Source organism: Bolinopsis microptera, chromosome 2 (assembly GCF_026151205.1).
Source record: "Bolinopsis microptera isolate Bmic1 chromosome 2, MBARI_Bmic_1.0, whole genome shotgun sequence".
Lineage (NCBI taxonomy): Eukaryota > Metazoa > Ctenophora > Tentaculata > Lobata > Bolinopsidae > Bolinopsis > Bolinopsis microptera.
This window is the reverse complement of record NC_087073.1, coordinates 19,287,423-19,296,505: the sequence shown is the minus strand read 5'-3', so window position 1 is coordinate 19,296,505 and position 9,083 is coordinate 19,287,423. Positions and strand designations below refer to the sequence as shown.

At 38.8% G+C, this 9,083-nt stretch overlaps 2 long non-coding RNA genes across 2 annotated transcripts; both read left to right on the top strand.

The window, feature by feature from the left end:
* The first annotated feature begins 2,422 nt into the window (after positions 1-2,422).
* Positions 2,423-3,807, top strand: LOC134811672 (uncharacterized). The gene is made up of 4 exons (XR_010159836.1): positions 2,423-2,944; positions 3,093-3,166; positions 3,300-3,371; positions 3,491-3,807. It is a non-coding gene; the product is annotated as an uncharacterized LOC134811672 (long non-coding RNA).
* A 3,327-nt stretch (positions 3,808-7,134) lies between these two features.
* On the top strand, positions 7,135-8,162 carry LOC134811734 (uncharacterized). Its single transcript, XR_010159847.1, has 4 exons — positions 7,135-7,297; positions 7,446-7,519; positions 7,653-7,724; positions 7,844-8,162. It is a non-coding gene; the product is annotated as an uncharacterized LOC134811734 (long non-coding RNA).
* Positions 8,163-9,083: the final 921 nt, after the last annotated feature.

The window sequence follows — 9,083 nt, the reverse complement described above, 5'->3', positions numbered from 1 at the left end:
AGTTTGTTAGTGTGTATATTGTTATTTGCTTTTTGGATTAAGTTACAAATTCCAGCGTCTTCTTTGTGTAGTGATAAAACTTGATTACAACAGATGTTTACTATAAGTATTATAATTTATATACATGCAAACAACCAATTAATGGCCAATGGGAATAACAAAATAATAAGAGGTATCTTGTTTGAGCGGTACATAACTCTAAAGTGTAAAGAACCGGTTCCAAATAAGTCTACCCGACAGAGGAAGCAGAAAAATTTTACATCTTGCGTGGAAGCTTGAAGCAGAAAATAAATTGTAATCAATAAATTGTAATCTCGAGGTCTGAATATAAAATTAACCCAGCCCACCCTACCGGCTGGGGTCTATCTCTAAAAGTAAAATAAATAGAACCTTCCGGTTTTCAAGAAGATTTCCGTCTCGTAAATACTAAATTTAAAGTTAGCTCCCCAGGAGGGCTCTTACTAATTCGCTCGCCCAAAAATTTCACGTGACTTTGGTTTTTATGGTTTTGCAGCCGTACAAAACGGTTTTACATAAACCCTAATCCCAACCCTAACCCTAACCATAACCCCGAAGCTAACCATAACCCTTACCACAACCCTAACCCTAACCCGGCCCTAAACAATCGAATTCGTATTTTACTTACTTGGCCGCGCTCAGCCTGTCATTCCGCCGAATCTCTATTCTATGTTTATGAACATAATAGCCTGAGGTCCCCAGGTAATATTTTACTAGCCTGTCACGTGACCAAAACGGTTTTTTGCCCATAACTCTCCAGGGAAGCATTTTAACCCTATAGTAGAGGCTCTTACGGGCATTGTCTGCTCGATACGCTAGGGACCCCAGATACACCTTACTAGACGTATTTTTGACCGTAGAATCGATTAACAGTGGTTTAAAGATGATTGGACCGACTTTTTGGGGGTAAAATTGCAAAAAACCGATTTTTGGGCAAAAAATAGGCCAAAAAAACCATGTTTTTTGATATTTTGAACAAGTTAATTTTGTTGGCATGTCGGCAAAACTTGCATGGAGATAGCTAAAACACAGCCGCACAAGATGATATAAAAATTTGAAAAATCCCTCTATTTTTTTGGGGGTAAAAATCCAAAAAAGTGGTAAAAATTTTGACTTTTTTGCTTGAAGTTTGAATAATTTTTTGCAGTTGTATTAAATCAACCCAAAAATAGTCACATCGTGTTTGCCTAAATTTTTCCTTTCCGAGAAGTACTTAACGGGTGATACTCGTAAAATATCTGTTCCAATATATCTGTTTCCACCGTCGACGAGTCCAACTCGGCGCGCGTCCTGGTAGGTTGTAAACCTACAAAGAAGTACCCACTTCATATAGTTTATCGAAGTTTGAATATTGTCACTCCGCAAGCGTTTTTGCCAAATTTTCGACGCGCACTACGCGCAAAAGCATTTAGTTGTTATCAATTGGCTCCTGCGCGTTCATCATAAATTTCAAACAGCTATAACTCAGCGAGATTATGTCCGTTCTAGCTCATATTTTCACACCAAATAGAAAATAATGTGATTTTATTGCTGACAAAATATGAATATAATTACTCTATTTGCCTTAGAGTAATAGACTGTCAAAGTTTAAAACGCGCATTGGTATAGCACGTGACTAATAAGGCCAAATTTATACTTCTTAACATATTATCGATCCTTAGACATCATACTATTGTGTCCAATTAGCGGTTAGGTCTCTAAACTCGTAGCAGAAAACACGTCTTTTTGCCCGTAAGAGCCTCTACTACTACGTCATGGGGGGTGATTCGGAATCAGCGTCCAAAAATACACCGATCCAGATCACTTTCATGCCCAAAGGGCCTTTTCACAAGAATTTTCTTAAAATTTGGGCGAGCGATTTAGTAGGAGCGCCCCAGGAGCACTATTTGGGTCAATTTAAATTTTGAATTAAACCAAAAAGTGTGATTTTCCCAGAAACCCTTACTGGATGGGGCCTAACTTTTAAAGTAAAAGAGTAATTAGAGATTTCCGGTTTTTTGCAACATGTTCGTCTTGTAAAAGTAACGTTTTCCCCCAGGGGGAACATTTAAAACAACGTAAATTTGGAGTTATCTACAAATCTTCAGAAAAGTGTCATTTTGGGCCGCTCAAAAGTTTGCAACTTTAACTTTGCAGATTCCTGTACTTTGATTGGCTGAATTGTGTCACTTGCTGGCTGCTTGAAGATTGGAATGCGCCACGCGTGCAAATCATGCTTAATGTCGCGCGCGAGGTCTAGCCGTCTGTTTAAATTAAACCACCTCTAGTACCACCACCAGCCAGTAACTTTTGCTGGGTATACTTGACCATTGTTAATATATATAATGGTCTGGCCCGGTGTTAGGTAGGGGTATAGTGAATTGAGGGTGAACAGGTTTGCAAATATCTCACGGCCTGTATTAGTATCTTATAAAATATTTGTACTGAGAGACGGGTAGTCGGTCGATTAATTTAAAGTCTTTATCAATTTAGAAAATATTTGGAGTCAGCGTAACAAGCTGAAAGTTGTAAGGTTTGTATGATTGAGATGTCTCACGGCGTGAAGCTGTAGTTAGTATTTTAAGCCGTTGTAAATTAGTAGTTATTTGGAATTGTGACGTTCCCGGTGGGAAAAGCAGTGGCTTAAAGATTGTTAAAGTTTCAAATTTATTAGAACTTATAGTTAAAAGAATACTTACAATTATTTTAACAGCATTGATTGTTGATTATTGTGTTGACGAACTAGCCGAGGTGTTACAAGAGTGCCATGAGAATCAACTCCCCCTTCAACTCCCCAAAGACCTGTCAACCAGCACTATACAAAAAGGGAAGCTCGCCTGCTGCTGGCTGCCTTTCGCCTTCTGCATTCACCTGTCTCCTATCATGGCCCGGGGTCTTGTTCTGCTGTGTCCGTTCTCTCTCCACATGTTACTCATTTCTATTATAGGTTCGTAATTTAGATTAAGTTCTTGATCATGTTATTGTCATTGATTGCATTCGTATCAAAAGGTTGACCTTAAAGATTAGTTCGTACTTAGGTCAATTTCCGTCGTATAATGCTTAATATGCCGTTAATATACATAATATCTCATCAGATTCCTCGCACTACTAGTACTACCTGTTCCCGATAGATCCTTCCAGAATTAGGCTATGGAGTTCCTTTCCTGAGGTAAAAATCTTACGTAAACCTTAATCCATCGTTCATAATCATAGCACTTTTCCACTCGTTAAAGTCGACGATTGTAGTATTATAGTTATTTCCTGTGTACTAATTATTAGTTCTAATAGTTATTAATTTCCAGGCAATATGACGGTGATACCCACCCCACTTGCTCTGCCTGTCCTCACCTAAGCTCCACCAGTCGTATTGCTTCGTAAGTTTATTACGTCTTCATTAAGAGGTTCCTACGATAGATTTTCCCTTAATTTAACTTAATCAATCTGATTATTGTCACTACTTAAACGCTCCGTACTTATAATTATCTTACTTCAGATTGATTCCCCCCTCCTTCCTCGAGAACCGTTCGTCACTATGTTAGATCCTCGAGATGACCATGCAAGATGGTTCAGTTCTAGTTGACATTCCACTATATGAAAAGACCAGATCGCCACTTTATATTCTTATTCCTTGAGAGAGAGAGAGAACCGGAACAGCGACCTCGTGAATCATCCTATTTAATCGCTTCACCCTCGCCACATTCGCTACTACTTCAATTATTGGGGTAAATGGACATTAAGACTAAGTTATGAGATATGAGAGTTAAATTAATATTGTAGTCCTATTTAACCCAATTATTTTACAACCCTTTATTAATTTGTTTTAATTGGTTATCTTCCAGATATAAATTCACCTTAAATTCTGAAATCCATAATTACAATAGAAATTACTGTCCTAAAAATGCATCTGTACAAAGAGAGTTTGGGTTTGAACTGTGCCCTGAGTGAGTTTCAAACCGGGAGGTATTCCATAATATCGGAACTTGAATTTCCATACTCTAGTTAAAAGGAGCCCATTATACGTAGTTAATTTAATACCATCACAAAGTAATGAAATATAACAAATAAATAATCTCTAGAAGTCATGGAAAATTGGAGCATTAAATAGGCCGTTAAGTAAGTTGTCGTGCTGAAACCCGAGTACGCCACTTAACAATGTAGCCCTAATGCGGCTCTCTCTGTACAAAATTTTCTAGCAAAATTTTCAAAAAATCTGGAAGAGACACCAAACCTTAGTTTGTTTTGTTAGTGCACCGTTAGTGCAATTTGTTTATTTACATTGATATTAGTTGTTGCAGCCATCGCCATAAAATGATGAAGTCACAGCAGAGGAAGTAGGTTGAAGAGAGAATTGTTTAGTGTAGAAGTTGAAAAGTAATTATGAGATATCGTGGGTAAGTTGTGATGATATTATATACGGCCGTATAATTAGGTAAAGATGGGAATGATACGAGAGATGTATGATGTTACGAGATAATGAGATTATGTTATAATGAGATGTTGAAATGTGAGACAATTATATTATGGGGAGATATATTAAACTGCAGTATAAATTATTAGCCGGCTAAGGGATACGGGGTTTAGAAGATGTTGTGAAGTTTATTGGGAGGAGGTGCTATAATGGTTGTTGACAAGGTGTTAGTTTTAATAAGTAGATGGGCTTCTTATCTGTTATTTGAGTGTTGTGATACCGCCAAAAGCGCGCTTGGTGGTTAGAAACACTTCGGATTCAGTACGACCCTTCGAACTTTGAAACTAAGATTGGCAACATGATTTAGCGTAATAGGGTATGCGGACGTGAAGAAGAGAAGATATGATACAGAGGGAGATTTGATAAGGGATTTGTTGTTTAAAAATAAAGATGATTTAGCGTAATACTAATAGGGTATGCGGACGTGAAGAAGAGAAGATATTTTAATTATGATGAGACAGAGGGAGATTTGATAAAGGGTTTGTTGTTTAAAAAATAAAGATGATTTAGTGTAATAGGGTATGCGGACGTGAAGAAGAAGGGAAGATATTTTAAATGAAGTAGATACATAGAGAAGTGATTTGAGATAGAAGTGATGTTGTTAAAGTTGGCATGGTGGAATCATGCTGGGAAATAAGGGATTGGGAAGAGGGATGAGCTCCTTATAATCCCAGTCCTTAACAGGGGGAGGCGGATCTGCAAGGATCCGGGGACACGTTAAACATTTCTATAGTGCTGGAGAGGAAACTGAAGGCTCCCGTGTCTAACGAAGTGTGAATTAACACACTGCCTTGGTACCCTCTAGTCGGCCGTGTTTTCGGGCTACCTGGTGTTCAGTACCTGGAGCTTGTCACCCCCAGGACTGGACATACGTCCCCAGGCAAGTGGAACACGGTGGTACGTGGACGACAGTCCACACCTAGCTAGTATCTTATCTTTTTGAACCCCACAAAGGTGGAAAATTACCCAGAAAGGGAGTAAATAAAAATTTGGAAGATAAGATCTAGTGAACAGGCAAGGCAAGAGAAAACGGTCAAAGTTCATAGTTGTGACAGCTAAGTCCTCTATGGGTCAGACCGTCGGTGGAACCCAGGAGTGCCAATCCCACTTACTGGTCATCCATCGCTACAGACTGGGTCCCTTGCCGGTAGGTTCACATATGCGTAACATCCTTTTATGTAAAAGGTTGCGTGATCTGCTCAATGTACAGTCGGGCCTACATAAGCTAAAAGCGACTTGGTCTTTATGATCGTCCAGTTAGTAAGCGAATGTAGCTGTTGTGATCGAGGGGATTAAAAAGTGAACCTCGGGAAGCAATGGGCAGTTCTTTAAACTGCGGGAATGGGGTCAGCTCAGACTGCGCCTGGTTACACATATGGATTAAGTAAGAATAAATAAGTAAGTAAGGGTGCATAAAATGAAAGTTATGATTGAATAGAAGCAGTTGAAATGTAACAGGAGGTCGAAGACCAGAAGTGACAAATTTTGTTGAAGTTGGGGTAATTTACGTTGTGAAATATGGCTGGTGGCTGCACATTAATTACTGCATTAGGCATTTATAGATTTGTGAAGAAATAACAGTAACGCACTCCGCGACGCCTTCATCAACAATATCACAGATTCCGGAATTAGTGCTAGACTCAGGGAAACCCCTGACTTACCCAATGAGCAGCTATTAGAGCGAGCAGAACTTTTGATTAACTGCAAAAATGCATCTCAGTTTAAAAGCAACCAGCAAGTTAATGCAACCATAGAGCTTGAAAATGCCACTACCACTGTTAGTAACCAAGACGTGTTATACAAGTTAGATACTATAATTGAGTTATTGTCTACCAATGCAAGTACACAAGTAGACCCTGGAACTTATAACCCTGCTGAGAATAGTGACCAAATTGTGTCGGACAATTACGGACAGTACTATGACAATAAAGATAATTACGACCAGAATATGCACTACAATGACACATACAATTACAACGACTTTACTTTGAGATATTAACTTATGGTAATTCAAATGTTTGTTTGTACGATTATATTTAATTTTGTTGGTTGTGCGCGAGAAATACGGTTCTTTAAATTAATGATTTTTTACTATAAGAACGGGCATACCTTATTACTAATAGTTCTTTTGAAAATTTTTTTTTAAAAGAAAAAAAAAAAAAAGAAGGTTGTAGATTTATCATTTTCTTTAATTATAGATAGTTTTGATATGACGTGGTCGTCATTAATTTTCGATCGGGGAGATGTTAGGTAGGGGTATAGTGAATTGAGGGTGAACAGGTTTGCAAATATCTCACGGCCTGTATTAGTATCTTATAAAATATTTGTACTGAGAGACGGGTAGTCGGTCGATTAATTTAAAGTCTTTATCAATTTAGAAAATATTTGGAGTCAGCGTAACAAGCTGAAAGTTGTAAGGTTTGTATGATTGAGATGTCTCACGGCGTGAAGCTGTAGTTAGTATTTTAAGCCGTTGTAAATTAGTAGTTATTTGGAATTGTGACGTTCCCGGTGGGAAAAGCAGTGGCTTAAAAATTGTTAAAGTTTCAAATTTATTAGAACTTATAGTTAAAAGAATACTTACAATTATTTTAACAGCATTGATTGTTGATTATTGTGTTGACGAACTAGCCGAGGTGTTACAAGAGTGCCATGAGAATCAACTCCCCCTTCAACTCCCCAAAGACCTGTCAACCAGCACTATACAAAAAGGGAAGCTCGCCTGCTGCTGGCTGCCTTTCGCCTTCTGCATTCACCTGTCTCCTATCATGGCCCGGGGTCTTGTTCTGCTGTGTCCGTTCTCTCTCCACATGTTACTCATTTCTATTATAGGTTCGTAATTTAGATTAAGTTCTTGATCATGTTATTGTCATTGATTGCATTCGTATCAAAAGGTTGACCTTAAAGATTAGTTCGTACTTAGGTCAATTTCCGTCGTATAATGCTTAATATGCCGTTAATATACATAATATCTCATCAGATTCCTCGCACTACTAGTACTACCTGTTCCCGATAGATCCTTCCAGAATTAGGCTATGGAGTTCCTTTCCTGAGGTAAAAATCTTACGTAAACCTTAATCCATCGTTCATAATCATAGCACTTTTCCACTCGTTAAAGTCGACGATTGTAGTATTATAGTTATTTCCTGTGTACTAATTATTAGTTCTAATAGTTATTAATTTCCAGGCAATATGACGGTGATACCCACCCCACTTGCTCTGCCTGTCCTCACCTAAGCTCCACCAGTCGTATTGCTTCGTAAGTTTATTACGTCTTCATTAAGAGGTTCCTACGATAGATTTTCCCTTAATTTAACTTAATCAATCTGATTATTGTCACTACTTAAACGCTCCGTACTTATAATTATCTTACTTCAGATTGATTCCCCCCTCCTTCCTCGAGAACCGTTCGTCACTATGTTAGATCCTCGAGATGACCATGCAAGATGGTTCAGTTCTAGTTGACATTCCACTATATGAAAAGACCAGATCGCCACTTTATATTCTTATTCCTTGAGAGAGAGAGAGAGAACCGGAACAGCGACCTCGTGAATCATCCTATTTAATCGCTTCACCCTCGCCACATTCGCTACTACTTCAATTATTGGGGTAAATGGACATTAAGACTAAGTTATGAGATATGAGAGTTAAATTAATATTGTAGTCCTATTTAACCCAATTATTTTACAACCCTTTATTAATTTGTTTTAATTGGTTATCTTCCAGATATAAATTCACCTTAAATTCTGAAATCCATAATTACAATAGAAATTACTGTCCTAAAAATGCATCTGTACAAAGAGAGTTTGGGTTTGAACTGTGCCCTGAGTGAGTTTCAAACCGGGAGGTATTCCATAATATCGGAACTTGAATTTCCATACTCTAGTTAAAAGGAGCCCATTATACGTAGTTAATTTAATACCATCACAAAGTAATGAAATATAACAAATAAATAATCTCTAGAAGTCATGGAAAATTGGAGCATTAAATAGGCCGTTAAGTAAGTTGTCGTGCTGAAACCCGAGTACGCCACTTAACACCCGGCGCGCGCTACTTCGTAGCACTTGCCATCCAGCCATCGGGCCAATGGCCATAACATTTCGAGAAATAAGCGGCGCGCGCGCGCTCGCGCTACTTCGAAGAAATTTCTAGACAAAGAATATGTTTAATATAAAGTTGGTCTGACCTTGTAGCGCGATGCGTTACTGTGCCGCGCCGCGCACTCAATGAGGCTTCTCTAGATCGGCGTGATGAGGCTTCTCTAGATCGGCGTGATGCGCTACTGTGCCGCGCCGAGCTGAGATGAATTGACATCGTCAATTAAGTCTGACCTTCAAATATTGACATTTGACCGATTTATGGACTGAAATCGTATGCCTAAGTATGGGCATATAGTTTATGGCTCATGACCTTGGTGTTTGATAGATTTAGATAATCTTTAACGGGTGATACTCGTGATAAACTTACAAGATAATCGGGTTTGTTTGTCATACGTTGTATGACCCTGACCCTGACCCTGACCCTGACCCTGACCCTGACCCTGACCCTGACCCTGACCCTGACCCTGACCCTGACCCTGACCCTGACCCTGACCCTGACCCTGACCCTGACCCTGACC